Here is a 23831-nt window from a genome sequence, read left to right as displayed (position 1 = left end):
AAATAAATCTGAAGTCCTTACAAAGTCCAGATTTGAACAAGAAAAAGGCCTCACCAAGAACAAATCCCCAAGACCAGCTGCTCTTTAACCTGCGTGTTCTGAGGAAAGAAGTCATAGCAAATCTGTTACTTGCTGGGATTAATAAGATCTTTAGCTTTAACGCCATCATGTTTTGAATAAAAAAAGATTGTTTAGAACAAACCAGGTAAAGATCCCTATAATGTGAATTCTTATTGGCCATTTAGTTTATTGAACTATGACTATAAAATATTAACATATTTCTACCTAATACATTGACAGAGGTTATATGTAATTATATCTAAATGGATCAAACAGGTTTTAACCCAGGCCACTCTATAACAAAAATATTGAAAAACCAATTAAGCTAATCAATTATGCTAAAAAGAAAAACATGCAAGAGGCAGATCTGTTTTTCATTGCTGAAAAAGCCTGTAATCAGAACTTAAGTTTCTGCATAACTGCTCAGAAGCCTTTAGCTTTTGGGATTGCTTTCAAACATGGTATAATAGCTGAAAACGTTAAATCAGTAATATTTGACACTACACAAAAATTACCACTATGAAAAACCTTTAATCTTTTTATTTTAGGATGCATTAATGCAATTAAGACAATAATAATTCCCAATCTTCCATGTTTACTAGCTAATATTCCAGTTATGATTCCTGATAAAATAGTAAAAGTTAATATGTACTTAATGAATTGATAAATTCACTTGATAAGTGGGAAAAGTTTGAATTAGGAAGCTATAAATTCTTATCTTTAAATACATATTTGGTTAAGGGCTAAGTGGGCGGAGAGTGGGTGGGGCCGGGCCGGGTGAGGGCGCAACCGGAAGGCGCGAAGTGCCTTCTGATTGGGCCCTCACCTGGACAGACAAGAGTTCTAGCCAGCCAGGAGGTGCGAAGTCAGTTGGGAGACCCAGTCATTGGGCCAAAGTTTTGACAGGGTCCGTCCACCCAGGGGCAATCTGGAGACATGGCTGCCAGTCTGCCCCTGACCACCACAAGGAGAGGAGGTCAGAAGGGCTGCCAGGGGGGGTGAGAACAGAGGCTTGGACAGGCTGCACCAGCCCTTTTCACCCCAAGGCTGTCCTAACTGTCACGTCCAACTGTAACTTGCCTCAGACCGCTGACAGAGCTGGCAGGAGGCTGGTGAGTGCGCTCCCTCCCCCTCCCTCCCATCAGCCCTGCTGTGAAGGAGTTTCTGACAGGCCCTGCATGGGGGGAGGGAGGCGTTTCCAAGAGCAACGCAGGGGAGTCTGAGGGCCTTCCTTTTGAGGGGGGGGACTTTCCCCTTCTGCCAAATAGTTCCCTGACAGGGAGGCCACAGAAAAGCCCCTTCTCACTTAAAATACTGCTGTGGCCGGCCATGCTGCTGGAGGGAAGAAACAGCCAAGCAACTCTCTGCATATTTGAGACCTACCACACAGGGTTGTTGTGAAGGGGAAACTGGAGGCTGTTGCAGAGGTTCTTTTGCCTCCTGTTTCATCTACACGACAACCCTGTGCAGTAGGCCTCAAGTGTTTCAACTCCACAACAACCTGCGTGGGAGACCTTAAATGTTTCTTCTCTACCACAACCCTCTCCAAAGTAGCCCTTTCTGCCTGGGAAGCAGATCTTTATACTCTGCAGGTGAGCTGTAATTCCAGGAGCTCTCCAGGCCCCGCCTGGAGGTTGGCTACCCCTGGATTGGAGATATTCCCGGAGGTTTGGAGGAGGGCCTTAAAATCGTACAATGCCTCAGAGTCCAGCCTTCAAAGGAACCATGTTTGCCTGCAGAGCTGATTATTGATAATAGGGCTTTGGCCAGCCCTTACCAGCAACTGTTTGTATTTTGGGGTGCAGAGAGAATGGCTTGGCCTTGGAGACAACAACAGGGGCAGCAGTTGCCAGCAGTAGGTCTTAAGCTTCAGAAGGGCAGGCAACTGCAGCCAAGCAACCAAGTGGATTCTGGCGCCATGTGCATTCCTTTTGAAGGGGAGCATGAGAGTGGGGAGAGCTTTCCCTTCAGCCTAACTGCCTGTACAGAGATGAGCTGTACTTTCAGGGGATTCTCTGACCCCACCTGGAGGCTGGCTTCCCTAAACCTCAGGGGGATACAATGCTACTCAGTCACTCTTCTGACGTACCCATTTTTGCCTGCAGAACCGGTCTGTATAGTCTGGAGATGAGCAGCAATTCCAGGTCCCACCTGGAGGTTGGCTGTCCCTGGTCTGAACATATTCCTTGAAGTCTGAAAGTGGGGTCACAAAGTGTGTAATGCCCCCACAGCTACCTAGTACCCCCTGACCTATTTTAGGTCAAGAAAACATTGCAGAGAGGAGGTAAGATTGCCAGATTGGTGTAGGTTCATCTTCTGGAATTCCATACCACCTAGGTGTGCATAAACCTGACTAAGGTCAAGACTGCTGTGCACAGAGGGACCTCCTCTTAGGGTTGCCATCTTCCAAGTGAGGCTCTGTACCCCATCATGGAGACAGAAGAAGCTGGGTGGACACCTGTGTACTGTGACTACCCCATGTGTATTAGGGCAGGGGGACAAGAAGGGAAATGATGTTGAACGCAGAACTGGGAGGAATTGGTTGCCATGCAGTCTCCCCCTCAGAAGAGTCTCCAGTCTGATTTCCACCAGGTCGGGTTAATTTCTGGGTTAAAGACAAGGGCAAGCCCACTTAGAGCGAGCTACACAAGTCTAATCTGGAGGTGACTAGCCAGACAGTATGAGGACAGGTAGGATGCTAGTAGTCTAAGGTGACCAGATTTTAACATTGGTAAAGCAGGACACTATTGACCCCCCCCCCCAATTGTTCTTCATTAAAAATTTGGTCTATATGGAGCAACAATTTTTTTCATAGAATGCATTGAATGCAAAATTAGTATTGTAATATATAATATATTTATATATATATATATATATATATATTTTAATTTCCACATGAGTACAGATACCCCCAGATGTCCCTCCAAAAGTGGGACAACCTGGTCACCTTATAGTAGTCTCACCTGGTGAAGGTAGTAAAATGCCATGTGGGCTACACCTGTAACCTGGGCCTCCATTGAAAGGGAGGCATTCAGGATCATGGCCAGATTCCTGGCCAAGGGACCAATCTTAACCTGCATCCCAGCCAGGGCGGGTAAACATGCTTTCTGCCCAGTCACCTTTCTGCCCAGGCACAGGACCTCTGGGGTTGAGTTTCAGGTGACTCCGCCTGAGCCATCCAGTGACCACTTCCAAACATTTGTCAAATGTATCCGGGGGGAGGGGGGAGTCCACATATTGGTGACAACCCAGCCTGTAACTCTGAACCCGTTTGGACAGAGGGTACATAAAGATGTTAAATAATGTGAGGGACCCCACAAGGGAATTGATAGGGATGTGATAACTGTGATAACTGTAGTGAAATCTGGGGAGCCTAATTTGAGCCTATGATTCCAGGAGGGAGGGGGTCAAAGCTCTGCTCCGGAATCATCCCCTCCCCTCTCTGAGTGTGTCCAGTTCTTTTTCTTGTTCTCTGCCTCTCTCCTGTGGTGATGGCTTTTGTTGCTGTAAAGTCAACTTGAAAAAATCTACATGTGAATAATTATTAAAATCAGCAGACTCTGCTAGATAAAGGAAGAAGGTGGAATATCCTGCATCTGGGGAGTGCTGGGATATTACCCCAAGAGACAGGCTATTCCATCTCTAACCATAACTCCTCCCCCACAGCCACCCTGTGTGTCTAGTTCCAGCGAATGAACTGTCCCCCAAATCCCAGCCTCAGCAAGGTGATTAGCTAATAACTTGTGATCAACGACATCAAACACAGCCGACAGGTCAAGCAATGCGAATATGGCTGATCTGCCTTGATCCAGCTGGAGCTGGAGGTCAAGGTGACCAATATAGTCTCCACCCAATGGCCAGGGTGGGAAACCGACTGGTATGGGTCAAGCCCCAAAGTTTCATCCAAGTATGCCAGGAGCTGGTCCGCTGTGCCCTTTTCGACCACCTTGTCCAGGAACGCAACATATGACACTGGGCGATAGCTGGCTGGGTACCATGGGTGCAGCGATGGTTTTTTCAGTAAGGGATAAAACACTGCCTCTTTTAGCACCTCCTGGAAATCCCTGATAGACAGGGAGAGGTTGACAATATCTCCCAGAGGGCCTCCTATCTGCTAGTACCTCATTTTGAGCAACCAGGACAGACAGCCATCAAGGGTGGTCACCCTCACTGACCCCAGCAACTTGTCCACTTTGGTATACGAGAGCCACCTTAAGCTATCAAACATAGCTTGGCCTGGGACGACCAAGGGATCTCCAGTTCCCGTACTCTATCAAGAGTGGCAGGAAGTTCCCGGCAGAGTGTCTTTATCAGCCAAACTCGCTAATACCTCACAGCCAATTGACTGACATTTTATTATTATTATTATTATTATTATTATTATTATTATTATTATTATTATTATTATTATTATTATTATTATTATTATTATCATTATCATTATTATTATTATTTAGATTTATTTCCCGCCACTCCCCGTAGGCTCGTGGCGGGTCACAACAGTCCTATCCCCATTAAAATACCCATTAAAAGACTTTAAAACAATCCCAACATGGCGGAAGTTCTTATTATTCCCACCCCTCTTCGAGGACGGTCAAAGATCGAACTTCCATAAACAATTGGGTTGGGTGAGAGCTTGCGGATGCAATAGGAGCAGCATAAAGTGGTCCCACAGGTACAGGAGTCCCAGATCATTTAGGGCAGGGGTAGTCAACCTGTGTTCCTTCAGATGTCCATGGACTACAATTCCCATGAGCCCCTGCCAGTGTTTGCTGGCAGGGGCTCATGTGAATTGTAGTCCATGGACATCTGGAGGAACACAGGTTGACTACCCTTGATTTAGGGCTTTAAAAGTTAGTACCACAACCTTGAACCTGATCTGACCTCTGGAGTCAGTGCAGTGGGGAAGGTTCTCAGTTAAGTCTCAGTGAGGATTCATGCTGCTGCACTCTGGACCAGCTGAAGCTTCAAGGGCAGCCCTGCATAGAGCGAGTTACAGAAACCCCGTCCGGAGGTGACCATTGCATGGATCACAGTAGCCGCCATCTCATGCACCTTCATAAGCGTACGATAAGATGCTCTTGCCACCTCATTGCAAGTCTTTCTCCACACTCCCTCTAGCCGTCTCACTTCCCTTTTTCTCTGTCTTAGCTCCTCGGTAAGCTTCTTGCTGATGGACATAATATCAGGAAATATCATAATATCAGGGAATGGACATATTATCAGGAAAGCCAAAGAAGTTGAAGAACTGCTAATTCAGCTTTAAATAACCTATCTTCTCTAAGCTGCAATATCTCCTGCAAGCGAAGCCATCTCCTCCCTGCACTACCAAGTCATATCTTCTCTAGGCTGCTTTTATTTCAACAGTAACGGGGAGCATTATATCAGGAAAGCCAAGGAATCTGAAGAACTGCTAATTCAGCGGCAAAGGCTTATCTTCTCTAAGCAGCTTTTATTTCAACAGTAATAAAGAAGTGGAGGAAGAAGTGGTTTGGGAGACCTTTAAAGTTGTCATTAAGGAGTCTCTATAGCTGCAGCACCTAAGAAGAAAAGAGGGCAACAAGAAATCAGAACCAATCTCATGCGCGCATTGACTGCAGTACAAATTTAAACTCACAGGCTCCAAAATAATTTATTTAAAAACTCATTCTGGAAAGGAAAGAAGTTGGACTTATTAGATACAATTAAGTAGCCGCACAGATAGGTAGGACCCAGACCACGTATAGCCTTAAAGGTCAAAACCAGAACCTTGAACCTGATCCGGAAGATAACCATCAACCAATGCAGCTGCTGCAGCATCGACTGGACATGGGCCATCCATGATGACCTAGTGCGGATCCTCTCAGCCGTATTCTGTACCAGTTGCATTTCCAGGTCAGGGCCAAGGGTAGGCCCCCATAGAGCGACTTCATCTGGAAGTGACTGTTGTATGGATTACTTTAAACTGAATGCCTCTGATTAGTTAAGAAAAAGACACTTCACGTGGATAGAGGAAATTAATCCTATACAATCTTTTCTTTCATAGAATCATAGAATCATAGAGTTGGAAGGGGCCATACAGGCCATCTAGTCCAACCCCCTGCTCAACGCAGAATCAGCCCAAAGCATCCTAAAGCATCCAAAAAAAGTGTGTATCCAACCTTTGCTTGAAGACTGCCAGTGAGGGGGAGCTCACCACCTCCTTAGGCAGCCTATTCCACTGCTGAACTACTCTGACTGTGAAAAACTTTTTCCTGATATCTAGCCTATAATGTTGTACTTGTAGTTTAAACCCATTACTGCGTGTCCTCTCCTCTGCAGCCAACGGGAACAGCATCCTGCCCTCCTCCAAGTGACAACCTTTCAAATACTTAAAGAGGGCTATCATGTCCCCTCTCAACCTCCTTTTCTCCAGGCTTAACATTCCCAAGTCCCTCAACCTATCTTCATAGGGCTTGGTCCCTTGGCCCCAGATCATCCTCGTCACTCTCTTCTGTACCCTTTCAATGTTATCTACGTCCTTCTTGAAGTGAGGCCTCCAGAACTGCACACAGTACTCCTGGTGTGGTCTGACTAGTGCCGTATACAATAGGACTATGACATCTTGTGATTTTGATGTGATGCCCCTGTTGATACAGCCCAAAATGGCATTCACCTTTTTTACCGCTGCATTACACTGCGTGCTCATGTTTAGTTTACAATCCACAAGTACCCCAAGGTCTCGTTCACACATAGTGTGAAATCTTTCTCCAAGATTTCTGTTTTTATCTCAGTCGGACCCAATCTTCATATCCGAAAAAGTAATAAATGAATTGCCATGATAATAAAAGAATTCCTATCAACTTCTTTTGTAGTCATAAAATACCCAGAAACTTTAAAAAATTGGTCAAGATGGTGTCTTTACTCCACCAAACTTGCATGATATCTGTAGAAAGATTCCAAATGTATGATCGAAAAACTGCAGACAGATGGGGTCTTTCTACAATTGCTGTTGGCACTGCCTAGCCATTCACGATTATGGAGCGATGATGCACAGGACGGAAAGGCTGGGCTGGCATCAAAATGGCAGCAGGGCTAATCCCCATTTATGGCATGACGCTGCCACCAGCCCCGCCCTCTCCCGATTCTACGTTATCTCACTTTTTGGACTCGCAGATGCCTTTTATTTGTTAATTGGAAGTTAATTGGGGAAATCCCTTCCAAATACAGGTTCCTTTTTTCATAACTGTTCAATCTGCAATAGATATTTTAAGTGAAAATTTAAAGTGGAATTTGGAGGGAGTACAAGAAGATTCAAATCTAGTATCACCTGTAAAAGGTCAGCCAATTTTTTACTGTACAAGCTTACAAGTGTCAACATTCCCTTCATCAGGTATAAAGGAAAGGAGAGTTATTGAAGAATTGGGAGAGAAGAAGTTTTATGAGCCTATATTTTCTTAGAGCATTCCACATTGTTATTTATACCCAGAGGTCTGAACTCATGCCTGAGAGAACTGATAAATCCCAAAAGCTATATGTCAGTGTATGATATTAATAGCTTTCTTTCTGAATGTGGTCTCAGTAAGACTTCATTATTCCATTCAACCCTTTAATGGGTCACTCTAATAATAGATCAGTCGCCAATGTTTTGTGAGCCAGAAAATCGTTTCTGAATGGTGTTTCCTCTTTTGCTGCCAAAAAAGATTTCACAGTTATAGCTGACAGTTGCCATGCAGCCGTGCCCCCCAGGGCATCAACTCTGGGGGTATTTGTCAAGTAATCTTCTTCTGTGCCCTGATTGGCCCCATAGGAGACCTCCTCCTCCTCCTTTGAGCACACTTCTTCCCAGCTTGCCCCCCAAACTGAATGGAGAACAGTTAGATAGTTAGGACTCTCTTCTCTCCCCTCTTCCTGTACAAAGTTATTTGTCTGTGCAGGGAGTGGCAGTCTATAAATGTAAATATTTTAAACATTAAATAAATAAAATGATTTTATTATTTTAAGGAGCTCAATGTTTGGCACTCTTTGTTTATTTAAATCGAGTGGCAGTCTATAAATGTAAATATTTTAAACATTAAATAAATAAAACTATTTTATTCTTTTAAGGAGCTCAATGTTTGGCACTCTTTGTTTATTTAAATCGAGTGGCAGTCTATAAATGTAAATATTTTAAACATTAAATAAATAAAACTATTTTATTCTTTTAAGGAGCTCTGTGCTTGGCACTCTTTGTGTATTTAAATTCTGCCAAATATATACATTTGATGTAGGGATTTGACTCCTTATTCTCTGACAGGTGGGTACCTTCCTTGGTAAAACAGGTGAGCTCCTGCGTGATTTGAGACCTTTGGAATAATGGATAGGCTTTTCATGTTTCTTTTTACAAAAATCATCCCTAACTCTCCTGACTATATTTTACCATCAAAAGGGGAACAAAAATATTCCAGCTGTGTTAAAAATCTATTCTACGAAATGTATCCTGCAAATTCTGTGTGGCATTCCAGTCTGGATCCTTGACCTTAATAATGAATTGGAGTCTCTACATTCCATGTTTTTGAGATCCTTACTTGAGATACCCAAAAGTGTCACAAAGCGGACCATCCTTATTGAATTAGGTCAGCAACACCTGGCTTTGAAAGCTTGGCTATTGAACTTCAAATATTGGCTGAGAATTCATTTCTCAGCCCACTCCAGTAGCCTTTGTGACCTATTATGCAACCCGAACATTTCCAGTTGCTACAATAGAATTTTACTTAAACTGAAAAACATTGGGCTCAATATTGTGTGGCTTATGGGTCTGAGTGAAAAAGAGGTTTTCAAGGCAATTTTACGTAGACTCGAAGATATCAAAATGCAAACTTTTATCTTCTGTCTCATGTAATACCTGTTCCCCCCAATTCTAGGGCATTTCATCCAACTATAAACTCCTACCAGCTTATCTCTCCCAATTGGACTCTCATTTGGTAAGGAGGGCTTTCCTTCCTGCCAGAGTCAACTCCTTTCCCTCAAGTGTGTCCTGGGGAAGGTTCCATCAAATTCCCGCCCCCAAAAGTCTTTGTCTCCATGGCTGTAAAGTCCTGGACACACGACCACGTATTATTTTGCAGTTTCCAGTCCTCTCTCCCCAAAGAGCTTCAATCCAGCCATATTTGAGGGATTTAAATTCCAAAGCCAATTCTAAATCCCTCATCATCCAATGAATGCTTTCAGAAAACGATCCATTAAACTTGCCAGGGTAGCCGATGCCCTTGGAAGCCGGTTCCAAATAAACAATTTCTGTTTGCAAGAGCGGGAATATTATTTTTGTTTAATCTGTTTTCTTTCCCTGGATTGTGTCTGTGTATGCCGATAAAGGTTGTCTGAGTCTTTTTACAAATTAGCATTATTTTTGTGCACACACACACACACACCGTGGATGAGAATGGCTGGGTCACACGGAACATGCTGCCACTAGAAACCAACCGGTGTCCCTCTTCCTCCTCATCCCTTTTAGAGTTTTGCAGAGTAAAACACAAACCCTGTTTTGAGCTTGGGCTTTATTTGACAAGCCTAGTGATGTGACGCAAAGCCAGCTGGCTATATGACCTCTGAGCACGTCACGCATCCCTTGATGGGTGTAGTAATCTGAGCCTCTGGGAAATGTAGCTTTTTTCCTCTTTGTTTCACTCCTGGCCTTGTTTCTTTCCCATTCTTTGGTCTCACAAGGAGGTTAGAGAAATCAGGGACGGACTAGCCTGGATGTTCTGCTTCTGGCTTGTACTGAACTTGAGCCACCCGCCTGAACATGCACTGAGCTCCTGATTTTGGGACACGCTTAGCAATGAAAGCGACATGGCACTGAAAAGATGGGGGCACAGGATTTGCAAGTATCTGGTGTCTGGCAGGTGTATTGAAATAGGCACTACAAACATCTCATTCTTACTATGGGAGATGTGGAATTTATTCTGTTGGCCCAGGCCCCATGTTGCTAGACCAGGGTCAGCAGCCTTGTTTGTTCGTTTGCTTATGTTTTAATTTACACACCACCTATTCCCACAGAAGCAGGCTCAGGGTGGTCCACAGCCATTGGTAAAAATATCACAGAATTAAAACACACGAAAACTATTAAAAAAAAACAACAGTAAAACTCAATCAAGTTTCAAGCCCCCCCCCCCTGCCAATAAAATAGTTTTTGTCTAGCAATGAAGATGTTGACATGTCAGTAAACAAACAAGGCAGGTGGAGATGAAGACACAAGCTGTGGCCCATAGCACTACCTGTTTGGAATACACAAGGACAATAGTGAAGGGTGGGCATGTGAAGGGTGGGCGCCACTCAAACAAGAGCTATTGCATGCTCAATCAATGACTATCCCAGAAAGACGAAAACACTGCAGGAGCTCTAAGAAGCCTATTTGGATGAACAGAAAACTTCAAGAGGAACTAAGAAAGAAAAGGGAGACGTTCAGGAAATGGAGGGAAGGACAGAGCTCTAAAAATGAGTACTGACAGGTTACTAGGCACTGTAGATCAATCATCAGAAAGGCCAAAGCTGAGAGTGAGCTAAGATTGGCCAGGGAAGCCAATTGTAACAAAAAAAGATTTTTCAGTTATGTGAGGAGCAAATCATTGTAATACAGCACTGGTCAGACCAGGATGATCTGGGGCCAAGGGACCAAGCCCTATGAATATAGGTTGAGGGACTTGGGAGTGTTCAGCCTGGAGAAAAGGAGGTTGAGAGGGGACCTGATAGCCCTCTTTAAGTATTTGAAAGGTTGTCATTTGGAGGAGGGCAGGATGCTGTTCCCATTGGCTGCAGAGGAAAGGACACGTAGTAATGAGTTTAAACTAGAACAATGATATAGGCTAGATATCAGGAAAAAAATTTTCACAGTCAGAGTAGTTCAGCAGTGGAATAGGCTGCCTAAGGAGGTGGTGAGCGCCCCCTCACTGGCAGTCTTCAAGCAAAGGTTGGATACACACTTTTCTTGGATGCTTTAGGATGCTTTAGGCTGATCCTGCGTTGAGCAGGGGGTTGGACTAGATGGCCTGTGTGGCCCCTTCCAACTCTATGATTCTATGATTTCTATACAGTTTCTTATTCAGTAAATCTATTTTGTTCTTAATCAGCATGTGCTCAGAATCTATGCATATTTAGACTCTGCCACCACTACCAGCATTTCAAAGGTTGTCCTTGAACTTGTGTAATGACCGTGCATGCCTGGGATACAATGATGGGCATCAGCCGTGCTTATTGGCCTTCTCCCACACCATTGGACCCAAAAGCCCTGCCAGTGCCTCAGTTGCTTGGGTATCAAGCAAAATGGTGGATTTCTCTAAGATGCTGCCCCCATGCTGGACCGTCTTTCTAGCTTTATTTCACCACTTCAACCCCCCCCCCCATCACAGGATTCAAGTTGATATGCCCCCACCAGATATAAATTATAGGGATGGTTAGCTACATCCAATGCCCTATTTTTGCTTTTTAAAAGGCAGATCTTCCAATTAAGACATACGTTGCTGGATTTTCGCCACTGTGTGACAGAGTGTTGGACTTGATGGACCACCGGCCTGATCCAACGTGGCTTCTCTTATTTTCTACTCCCAAATCACTACAGGTGTTGTGGAAGCCTTTCACTGAAACTGGATATTACCTGGATGTGGTTTTGAGAGAAGTCCCACAGAATAAAAAGATAAGGAAAACTACAAAACGGACATTTTCGTTCTTTTTTGGACAGGTCTTTTTCTCTCTTTGGTTCTGTAATTAGACCCTCCTTCATTACTCTTGTATCAGACTTGATGCAGAAACTACAACTGTTGCTGAATGTGGCTGCCCAGGTCTTTATGAGGACCCCATGGAGAGCCCATGTTCAACCTGCTCTCCAACAACTCTACTGGCTGCCAGTTGAATTCTGGATCGGATTCAAGGTGCTGATCTTAACCTTCAAGGCCTTACACGGTCCTGTATATCTGTGGGACAGCCTCTTCAAATATGTCTCCTGAAGAGCACAGAAACTAGAAGTCAAATAATGCTCATTGGTTGGGTGGCCATGTTCTTTTCTGATTGTTGTACTGTGTTGGTCAGATGAGAGGGGTGAAGGGAAAAGGGATGAGGGTAGCTGGGGAGCATTTCTGAAAGCCCTCCCCCCACCTGCTAGGTGATGCACATGTCAGGAGTAAGACAGGAGGATAGTTGTATGCCAGAAGAACTTGCCTTTACTAAGAAACGCTAACGCCAAGAGCTGATTTTCACAAGACTTAAAGGCGGCTGTTAAAGGAAAATAAAGGCTTATTCTGTAATGCGTGAAGGTGGGAAAACATTAAACTAAAATGGCAACTGGGAGTGAGAGTCTTTAGGAACCTCCCCTTAGAGCTTTAATTGGCCGCACCAGCCTGAAACTGACCAATGACAATGGTGGGGGTGCAACTGGGGAGGGGAGAATCCAACAGTGATGCTGCGTCTGCTCCTCACAAAAGACTGTGTGATAGGCATGCATTTCTCACAAAAGGCAGAGAGAATCCACTCTCAGATATGCTGGGGGATAAGTGGAGTGACTCCGTAGTGGATCCTGAAAATCAGGCAATTGTTGCAGACTGGAGGGGGAGGGCAAGTGACATAAAGGTTAAAAATCAGATGTAGATTGATTTTTTAAAACCGAGCTGAATTAACTTTAAAAGCTCAGGGCATAATCAACCCTGTTCTCCGGATTAGAGTCTGTTGCTCTTAACACTACACCACACCGGCTCTTGTTGCCCAAATACCAGAGCATCCTCCAGCTGTCACTGGCATAACGGCATCACTTCCTGTGTGACACCAGGGTGGTGGCCTAGGCTGTCTTCTTGCCACCCCCCAGAAGGCCCTGGGAAGCCTTGCTGGGTCCCACCGTGCCTTCTTTGCTCTTGCCATGGCCCTGGGTCCAGCTGAGGCCTTGGCCTGTTGCTGGGGCCTCTAGTCAAGTTGGTAAGCGAGCGGTGCCATCTCCTGACAATGCTTTTATACAGCGGCAAATCAAATTGAGAGATCCCACATAACTCATTTACTTTTTCATTGAAAATCTCTTTCATTCTGCCCATGGATATGAAAAGCTGTAGGGAATTTTACATATTTACATGTCTGTTTTCTTGCCTAACCCAAGCATGAGCTGCATATTGAAACTTAGACTGTATCTAGTAATGGGTTTTGTACCATATGACAAGGTGGGTCACATTTCTCCTGCTTTGAGCAATAAACAAGAAATTAAAGTTTGATTCCTTTCGTGTTTAGGGATTCCAGACAATGACTGGCCTATGGTGTGCTCATATACACACTGTGCCAACTACATAATAACTTGAATTCCCAGACCGCCTGCTCCACATCTCCACTGGTGCTCTCAGAGAAAAGAACAATCCGTTGCTCTTAGGACGTTTTGTGCCTATTTGTATGCTTCCATCTCCTCCTGCGACCTTCAGCCAGGCACCATCTTAATTTGAAATGGAGTGGGCTAGATCCGTCTAGCTGAAAGGATTGATGGGTGGCCTCCTACACTGGAGTGCCCCAGGCAGAAAGATGGGGACATGAATAGATGTGAAAACTTTAATTCCTCTTATTATGTTTAAATGCTTATATTATGAGCATTTATTTCAGCTGCTTTTTTATTTATTATATTATATTATTTATTTATTTATTTATTCACATTTATATGCCATGGAACTGAGAATTATACAAGAAACCATATATATAAATAACTATAACATTAATATTACTAACTGATAATAACAAGGTAACAGTACACCATTAAACAGTAAAAATACAAACAGGTCCAGGAGCAGAATGCCTTGATGGATTTCTGGGGGAGGGGGGGAGGAGGGCAGGGGCCCTGCAGATGTTGTTGGTTGTGTGTGGTCTCAACAAAATGCCTGGCGAAAGAGCTCCCTTTTGCAGGCCATGAGGAACTGTTTTAGCTCCATCAGGGCCCTGATCTCTTCCGGGAGCTCGTTCCACCAGGTGGGGGCCAGGACAGAGAATGCTGTGGCCCTGGTCGAGGCCAGGCAGGTATCTTTAGGGCCAGGGACCATTCGCCGGTTGGTGGTGGCGGAGCATAAAGCTCTTTGAGGAGCATAGGCGGGGAGGTGGTCCCTCAGGTACACTGGGCCCTGACCACGTATGGCTTTGAAGGTAATTCCCAGAACCTTTAGCCTGATATGGAGTTCAACTGGCAACCATTGTAGTTGGTGGAGAATGAGCCACATGTGGGACCTCCATGGTGTTGCTATGAGGACTTTGGCCACCATGTTTTACATTTTACATTTCTTTGTTAAAATGGATGATCAAAATAGTATCCTCTTGTTATGAATTTGCTCAGGATGCAATACTGAAATAAATATCCACGGTCAAATTTAGTTGTTTTGACAGTCAAGTCATAAGATAAATTAGAAGAGTTGCTTTTTATACCCCATTTTTCACTACCAGAAGGAGTCTCAAAGCGGCTTACAATTGCCTTCCCTTCCTCTCCCCACAACAGACGCCCTGTGAGGTAGGTGGGGCTGAGAGAGCTATGCCAAGTCTGCTCTATGAGAAGAGCTCTATCAGGACTGTGACTAACCCAAGGTCACCCAGCTGGCTGCATGTAGAGGATTGGGGAATCAAAACCAGCTCTCCAGATTAGAAGCCACTGCAATTAACCACTGCACCAAGCTGGCTTACTTGTTTGAATATTTAAAATCAATAATAAAGCTTATTAAAAAAATGAAAATCAGAATGTCACTGGATTTTGAAGATAGGAGATACTGTTGGCCTCATCTGCCAGCCAACGGTCGTCTGCTGACCAACCATCCCGGAAGCCTTGTCCATTTGCTTATTTGTCCGTGGAGCCCAGACCCCGTGCAGGAAGGTTTGCGATCAGCCCCCCGTGGGTAAGGTTCATCAGAGGAGGCTTAGGAGGTTCCTTCAGTATGGCTGGAAGCAGAGTTGGGCGCTTTGGCTGCTTTGGCGGTCATTCCAGCCTGAAGCAGCAGGTCTTGCGGCCCTGGCTGCTTCCGGTTGGAACGGCTACCGAAGCGGCCAAAGCACCCAACCCTAGCTGGAAGAGATGGACGGGTAGAAAATGCCATCCAGTCACAATTTAGTCTGCAAGAATCTGGTGTCTGGCAGGTGTATTGAAATAGGCACTACAAACATCTCGTTCTTACTATGGGAGATGTGGAATTTATTCTGTTGGCCCAGGCCCCATGTTGCTAGACCAGGGTCAGCAGCCTTGTTTGTTCGTTTGCTTATGTTTTAATTTACACACCACCTATTCCCACAGAAGCAGGCTCAGGGTGGTCCACAGCCATTGGTAAAAATATCACAGAATTAAAACACACGAAAACTATTAAAAAAAACAGTAAAACTCAATCAAGTTCCATGCCCCCCCCCCGCCAATAAAATAGTTTTTGTCTACCAATGAAGATGTTGACGTGTCAGTAAACAAACAAGGCAGGTGGAGATGAAGACACAAGCTGTGGCCCATAGCACTACCTGTTTGGAATACACAAGGACAATAGTGACATTACAATCTAGTGGTTTAAATAAATTATTCAAATTAAATAAAGAGGACATCTGGCCTTTCTGAGGGATTGTTAAGAACATAGCTTAGCATATGTAGCAAGATAAGAAACATTTGAATCTTTCCTATACAGTTTCTTATTCAGTAAATCTATTTTGTTCTTAATCAGCATGTGCTCAGATTCTATGCATATTTAGACTCTGCCACCACTACCAGCATTTCAGAGGTTGTCCTTGAACTTGTGTGATGACCGTGGCACCCCAGGTGGAGTTATCAAGGCAAGAGACGTGCAGTGCTGGTTTGCCATGGCCTGCCTCTATTACACGACCTCTGTTTCCCCTGGAGGTCTCCCATCCAGATACCTGCCAAGGCTGACCCTGCTTAACTTCCAAGACAATGAGATCTGGTTAGCCTGCACTAGCTAAGTCAGGACTTTTTTGGGGCAGTGGTCCCCAACCTGCGGGCTGCGGCCCGGCGCCGGGCCACAAAGGCCATGGCGCCGGGCCGCGGCTCCCTCTCCCCGCCTCCCCCCGCAGTAAAAAACTTCCCAGGCTGCAAGCTTGCGGCCCGGGAAGCTACTTACTGCGGGAGGGCGGGGAGAGGGAATCAGGGCCGGGCCGCGCCCGTGCAGGCCACGCCCGCTCGGCCCGATCCGCGGGCGCGGCCCGCGGGCGCGGCCGGGCGCGGCTTGCAGGTGCGGCCCGCGGGTGCGGCCGGGCGCGGCTCGCGGGCGCGGCCCGAAGCATGGGCGTGGCCCGCGCGGGCGCGGTCCCTGCGGGCGCGACCCGATGCCCTGCCGGTCCCGAGCCTAATAAAGGTTGGGGACCACTGTTTTGGGGGATAGAGTTGTTTTAATGAAGCAACTGAGACTATTTAAGCCATAACAGATGTTGTTACAACATAGGTATGGTCAACTGGAAAACATCTTGAGGTATCTGGTGAGGAATGCTAGTATGCACCATTGGCTGGGCAGCTGGGGCTGCTTACAAAATTCCAAAGAAGGAGAACCCACCACCTCCCAAGGAAGGCTGCCCCACTGAGGAACCGCTCTAACTGCCAGGAACTTCTTGTGGGTGTAACTCCTGAGTTATCCCCAAAGGGACGAACCTGGGTGGGATGGGTGGTCTCTGAGCTGGCTAAGAAGATGCCCAGATGCCTTTTCAGAACAAAACAATCAACCCCTTCAAAAAGTCATCTAATCCATGGAAATCAATTGACATGCAGTGTTTTGTAATTGCTAATGTAGTTAATTGTGTCATTTTTCGTAAGACTTCAGTTTGATAGCCCATGCATGGAAATAACAATTTTGCTTAATATTCATTACTAGTGCACTGCTAAGTACTCAAGAGCAATTCATTCTGAAACATCTTCTTGTGCCACATAATTCTCGCTAATGTAAGGTCACCAGCAGAGTCATCTGGATTTCTTTCTTCTTCCACCGTGCTCCTCGGGGGACTTACTGCACGCTGTGCAGGGACCTGAAGATTCACTCCTAATTCATTACAACGGTCATGAGATTCTTGCTGACTCAGTGCGATGCAGCTCATTGAAACGGATTAATTCAGCAAAGCTTCCAAAGCAAAACTTTCGTTGTGTTAATCAGTACATTGAACATGTTAATTCATATTAAAAGACAGACTGAAATCAGATTTTTTGTAAGATTCCTCAGTATTCATCTGAAGGATATGGTACTGAGAAACTTTCCAGAGAAATGCCTTTATCTACTAGCTAGCTGCAGATTTACTTCAAAATTCCAAAGTCTGGAACAGAGTTTCACCTATTCTCCCCAGGTATTATTAAAATTGTCTTTGTTGAGCTATCTTTTCTTTTAAAAAAATGAAAAGTTCACCCACATTCTTGCAAAACAGAACTGTGCCTGATCCACAGGTCCATCAACAGGCAGGTGATCCGAGTCCACACGATCTTAAAAGGAGACTACTAGCATTTCTCCTGGGCTGGACTACGAAGTTAAAATGGGCCTGAAAGGAACCAAGCAGAATTGGTCCAGGGGCATCAGTGCACAGGCTCAGAGCTGGCCAGTCAGGCCAGAGGTCTCCCAGCGCCTGTTTCCTTCTTGGGGAAGCCAGCAGAGAGCATTGCTGCGGTCGTGGTCTTTGAACCTCAGCCAAGGGGCTCCTGCTGCACGGGCTGCATGAACTGCTGTTCTTTACTTGGTCTTTGAGCTCTTCACGGAAGTTGCTTTGTTTCTGTATTGGCAGAACAAATGTTTTTATATATAATTTTTATATAGAAAGAACAAGGACAAATATCTTTGATTACAATATTACAATATCATCCCTCCCTCTACTCCCCAAAGTCCCCATTTGCTTGAAGTTTTGCATCGCTGAATACTATAGATCAGCGGTCCCCAACCTTCTTGTGGTCGGGGACCGCCTCCAGGGGTGGGGGAGAGCCGGTGGCCCGGCCGCCGAGCATGCCTGGCCCGCTGCATGTAAATGCGCATGTGCAGTCGCCGCACATGTGCAGTTTCGCCACCAGGTGGTGCTAACACACAGTGGTGCTAACACACCAGCAGGGGGTGCTAACGCGCAGTGTTGCCGCGCATGCACGTTTTCGCCAGCAGGGGGTGCAAATGCGCATGCACGGCAGCTCCATGCATGCGCATTTGCGTCGCTGGCATGCTGGCGGCCACGCCTGCCTCCTCCCTCCCCTCGCAGCTAGCCTCGCAGCGAGCAGCTAGCCGGGCCGCGAGCGAAGCGTTCGCTTTGTTCGCGGCCTGGCAAGGTTCTCGCTGCGGGGGGGGAGGTAGGCGCAGCTGGCGGCGGCCCGGTACTATGGCCTTTACGGCTCGGTACCAGGCCTCGGACTGGCGGTTGAGGACCCCCGCTGTAGATGTCTGTTGCCTGTAAATAAAAAAACAAAGCCACAACAAAAAAATCCCACTTTAACATAACAATTCCAGCACTTACAGTCAACGGGTGTTATATCCTTAATCTAGAAAATCAGCTGGTTCCTGCGCTTGTTTACAACAACATATTTTAAGTACTTAACATTAAGCATTTCTTATAAAACAATATGAACTTTAGTATTTATAAAAAGAAAATAAAAAAAGGAAAAAAAACCCTTTATCTTGACATTTACAGCTACTTTAGCCCAGTATTTTTTTAAAGGGGAAAAAAAAGAGTAGCCCACTTTATCATAACATTTGCAGCTCTTAAATTCTTCAATTCAAATTGTTTTAAAATCTTTGCAGTTACTGTAAGTATTCATGCCATCCATACAGAAAAAGAATACAGAATAAATGTCAGCCCCCCAACCCCTTGCCTCCTCCCAGTCTTCTTAAGTCTCCCAGTCTCAATTTGAGTCTTAGGAAATGAAGTTGTGCCCCTTTCCACAGAATATCTGCCAATGATTCTTGAAACAGTTGCACCTCCTGATCTCCAATCTGGGGTGTGTTAGGACCATTTTTCTTCCTTTTAAAATAATTACTTTCAGGACAAACCAATGTGTCTTTTGGCTGATTCTTTTGTGCTTCTGCTTTGAGATATGTCTTTTCAGTAAAGGTAACCTCATCTGGGGGAACTTGATCAGTGATGATAATAAGTTCTTGTTGCAGGTCTTGCTTTCTGAAGGACTCCATCTCCAATGCTTCAAAATTTTCTTCCGCTGAAGATTTCCAATCCTGTAATTCTTCACTCTTGTTTTTGTTCCAGTTGGTTAATATTATCATTATTATTTGGTTCATCATTCCTTGCCATTTCAGATCCCCTTAAAAATATCTCTCAACAAATTTTCTGTGAAGGCATTCAGATCTTCCCTTTGTTTTGCTAACAGACGGACCATCTGAGTCAAAATAGCCATATAAAAAATCAGACTTAGAAGCCAACAGCAGCCAGTTTTGTGCAGTGTTTCAAACAGCCAGGAGAGGTCTTCCCGCAGAAGTTCTGATTGCTTAGAAAGTCACACAGTGGGAGAGATATCGCGAGAGCCGTTATCAAGGGAAATCTCCATATAATGTAAACCGTCCAAATTAGCTCATTTATCTTTCAAAATTGTTCATATGTTTCACCTTTCCCCCAGAGTTTGAAAAAAGACAAGAAAAACAAGCCGGAAAGTCTTTGTGAGAAAGATGAACTCACTGCCGCGGCTTGGTAGACGAGACAGGGGGAGGTGTACAAAAACAATTCAGTGTCATTAAAACGTTACTCACTGTTGATAGCAGACGTTTGAAGTTAGAGAACTCAGGAGTCTCTTCAAAGCAGTTCAGAAAATGAGAGAGGAATGAGAAAGAAAAAGCGATCCTTGTTAAAGAAAGCTCTGATGGCAGACTGGTTCTTGGCCTTAGTGGTCACGTATAGCTTTGATGATCTTGAGAATTCCTATCCGCAGATCAGTAACGGGCCTTTTTAGAGCTCCGGAGCTTTCCGAAGCTCTTATAAGGAGAATTTAGCAAGGTTTGCGCACCTTGCTTGCTTCTGCCGGACGTAGATATGTTCAGCCCCCTATACGGACCAAGAACTCCCCTTTAGAAGTGTTCAAGCAGCCATCTTTCCCATCTATCCGGCAGAACAAATGTTTTGATATTTTTCTTCAGCTTTATGTTAATTTTCAGCTTTATTCCAATGATTCCTCATGCTTGAAGAGTCAATTAAAAACACAATAACTGAATGCACTATTAATATAGCTACCGGCCCACCTCCACCACCACCACAAAATTGTTTTGAAAAATGCAACCAAGATGTTATATACCAAATTCTGAAGCTGGCCCCCATGCAGGTTGATGGATCTAGATAGAAGCATAGAATCATAGAGTGGGAAGGGGCCATACAGGCCATCTAGTCCAACCCCCTGCTCAATGCAGGATCAGCCCAAAGCATCCTAAAGCATCCAAGAAAAGTGTGTATCCAACCTTTGCTTGAAGACTGCCAGTGAGGGGGAGCTCACCACCTCCTTAGGCATCCTATTCCACTGCTGAACTACTCTGACTGTGAAATTTTATTTCCTGATAGCTAGCCTATATCGTTGTACTTGTAGTTTAAACCTATTACTTAAACCTTTAAATTAAACCTTTAAATTAAACCTTTCCTCTGCAGCCAATGGGAACAGCATCCTGCCCTCCTCCAAATTACAACCTTTCAAATACTTAAAGAGGGCTATCATGTCCCCTCTCAACCTCCTTTTCTCCAGGCTGAACACTCCCAAGTCCCTCAACCTATATTCATAGGGCTTGGTCCCTTGGCCCCAGATCTTCCTCGTAGCTCTCCTCTGTACCCTTTCAATTTTATCTACGTCCTTCTTGAAGTGAGTCCTCCAGAAATGCACACAGTACTCCACATATGGTCTGACCAGTGCTGTATTACAATGATTTGCTCCTCACATAACTGAAAAATCTTTTTTGGTTACAGTGGGCTTCCCTGGCCAATCTTAGCTCACTCTCAGCTTTGGCCTTTCTGATGATTGATCTACAGTGCCTAGTAACCTCTAGGCACTCTTCTTTAGAGCTCTATCCTTCCCTCCATTTCCTGAACATTTCCCTTTTCTTTCTTAGTTCCTCTTGAAGATAATGGAGCCATTTTCAGATAGAGTCAAGTTCCGAATTTGATATATAACATTATGGTTGCAAAACTTTCTCCCACCTGAGAGTTGTTGTTAGCTCAGAAGCAGTTTCTACTGTGCTGCTTCTTGTGGGCTCATCACGATATGTCTCCATTCATTGCTGAACAGAATGGGGTCCTGTTGATAAGCTCAGACGTATTACAGGACTTTCAGGGGTATAGCAGATCACTTGCACTTGGTTGCACATTCTAGATCAGGGATAGTCAACCTGTGGTCCTCCCGATGTTTGTGGACTACAATTCCCATGAGCCCCTGCCAGCATTTGCTGGCAGGGGCTCATGGGAATTGTAGTCCACGAACATCGGGAGGACCACAGGTTGACTATCCCTGTTCTAGATGACTATTGTGGAAGCTCAGATCCTTACTAAAACTCATAGATCCACTTTAATCCATACGCACCTAGAGTGGATTGTGTGAATCAAGGGCAGGGGGTTGGATCCAGTCTCGTTTCCCATTCAAAACCCTTCTGATTCCATCCTTTTACTACACGGGCCATTTAAACAGAATATGTTCCCCAGCATGACCTTTTTGGTGATCAAAGGGCTCCGTTTTCTTCCCTCTTTCACCACGAGGGAGGCTGGTTGGCTCCAGCTCAGTTCTTCCACACGTCCTTCTTTTCTACAAGGAAGATGGCTTATTTCATTTGCAGCACCGGGTACTTCTGCCTGCGCACAGCCATTCCATTTGAACAGTCCCCTGTTGTGAATTTTAACAAAGTCTGTGCTGTGGCATTTGAAGGGGGAACTTGTGCCACAGGTTAACTGTTTAATTGGAGAGCAGGATTCTCAGAACGCGTAAGACGGATGTTGGACCTTGCAAATGCTGGACTTTTGAGCCCTGTAATGCTGAAAAGGGCCCGAACGTCGCCTGCTGTGAGCCGGCCGGAGCCTTTGTTTGGCTGGGACTCTTTTGTCACACCAGCATGCAGTCGCATGAGAGCAAAATGCGTGGCACAGAACAAGAAATTGGCATGACAGGCAGGAGGCCGCCAACATTATATTCTACTAAAAACTCTGAGAGTTAAATATAGAGAGGCAAAAGCATTCACGAAATGCAAGGAAGAAGCCGCACCGCTCAGCCACGCCCCTGTGTGGGAGGAAGAGGCCAGTGTCACCAGGAAGGCTTCTAATTGTCTCTACTTCTTTCCACCGTTCCTCTTGTTTTCCTTGCCTGAAGGTGTCACAGACGTAGAACGAGTGCCTGTTCCCCCACGTTCAAATTACAGCAGAGATATTTTAAAAAGAGGAGGGGGGGGGAATGAAGCCCCTGTAGCATTTTACCTATTACCATCAAAGAGATATTTGGCAAGTGCATGAGGTTGCAACTCTTAGCATGATGCTGAAAGGTTCCACTTGCAGCTGTAAATTTGTAATTGCATCAACAGTGATGATGCTGAGGAGAAACAAGGCAAGAAAAACCTCTTGGGCAGAAGGGAGGGGCAACATTTCAGAGCAGCGGGGCCAGCCAGGAGCACTTCCTGCTTTCAAGAGCTGAGCTGCTGGGGGGGGAGGGGGGGAAGAGTCCGTGTTCTGTTGAGTGTCAATGGGCTACTTTTGTGAAATGTCACCAACAAACCTCCTTGTGAAACTTTAAATTAAAAATATTCTGATTTGAGCAACAGGATAACTGAGGGGTTTTGGCACTTAGTGAGTAGCTAATGTGATGTCTGAGTAGAGGGGCAGGATATCGTACAATCTGTTCCATGGCTCATTGTCATTCTAAGATGGCAGAACCTGAAGTGGTTCCAGGTCTGTTATGGGTCTCTCCAGGCTGGATCAACGCAAGCTGCTATCCAAGGTTGGGGACCTCAGTTTAAAAACTGGTTAAGCAACATATACTAGAAAATCCAGAAAAGACTTCTCATCTGAGGGGCTCAAGCTAGAGAGGATTGTGAAAGACCCTTAAAAGTCACAAAGCGTGGAGTGGAGTGGCAGGGTCATCATGCGGGCAGACCATTTTGCACCATTCCCTCTCCATTTTTTCCACGCCCTTTTTTGAAGTGAGGCCTTCAGAATTGCACACAGGACTCCAGGTGGGGTCTTACCAATGTGGTATGCAGTGGGAGTAGGACATTTTGTGATTTAGATGTGATGCTTCTGTTGATGCAGCCCGAGAAAGTTGCTTGACAGGAAAATTAAAGCTACTTATAATTACAAGATCCTGTTGCCCCAATAGTCTGTCAAACTGCTTCAGGAGGGCAGCATCCACATCTTCACCCTGGTTTTGTGATCTGTAGCAGACGCCAACCACAAAACTGTTTGTGTTTCCCTCACCCAGATACTTTCCAATGAACTATCTCCTTCTCTAGTATCTCTTGGCACATAGAGTGCCACTCCATTGCCTCTTCGACCTTTTCTGTTTCTCTTGAACAACTCATATCCACTCCTGCATTCCAGTCATGGGAATCAGTCCACCAAGTTTCTGTAAAAGGTAAAGGTATCCCCTGTGCAAGCACCGAGTCATGTCTGACCCTTGGGGTGACGCCCTCTAGCGTTTTCATGGCAGACTCAATACGGGGTGGTTTGCCAGTGCCTTCCCCAGTCATTACCGTTTACCCCCCAGCAAGCTGGGTACTCATTTTTACCGACCTCGGAAGGATGGAAGGCTGAGTCAACCTTGAGCCGGCTGCTGGGATTGAACTCCCAACCTCATGGGCAGACAGATTCAGACAGCATGTCGCTGCCTTACCACTCTGCGCCACAAGAGGCTCTTCCAAGTTTCTGTAATGCCTCCT

The 23831-nt window shown here is 45.3% G+C and overlaps 1 protein-coding gene across 5 annotated transcripts in view; it reads left to right on the top strand.

Moving 5' to 3' along the window:
* Positions 1-23831, top strand: part of CDH18 (cadherin 18) — a 902365-nt gene that overhangs the window by 108449 nt on the left and 770085 nt on the right. The gene's annotated exons all lie outside the window — the stretch shown is intronic.

Source organism: Paroedura picta, chromosome 9 (assembly GCF_049243985.1).
Source record: "Paroedura picta isolate Pp20150507F chromosome 9, Ppicta_v3.0, whole genome shotgun sequence".
Taxonomy (NCBI): domain Eukaryota; kingdom Metazoa; phylum Chordata; class Lepidosauria; order Squamata; family Gekkonidae; genus Paroedura; species Paroedura picta.
This window is presented reverse-complemented; position numbering and strand designations above follow the sequence as displayed.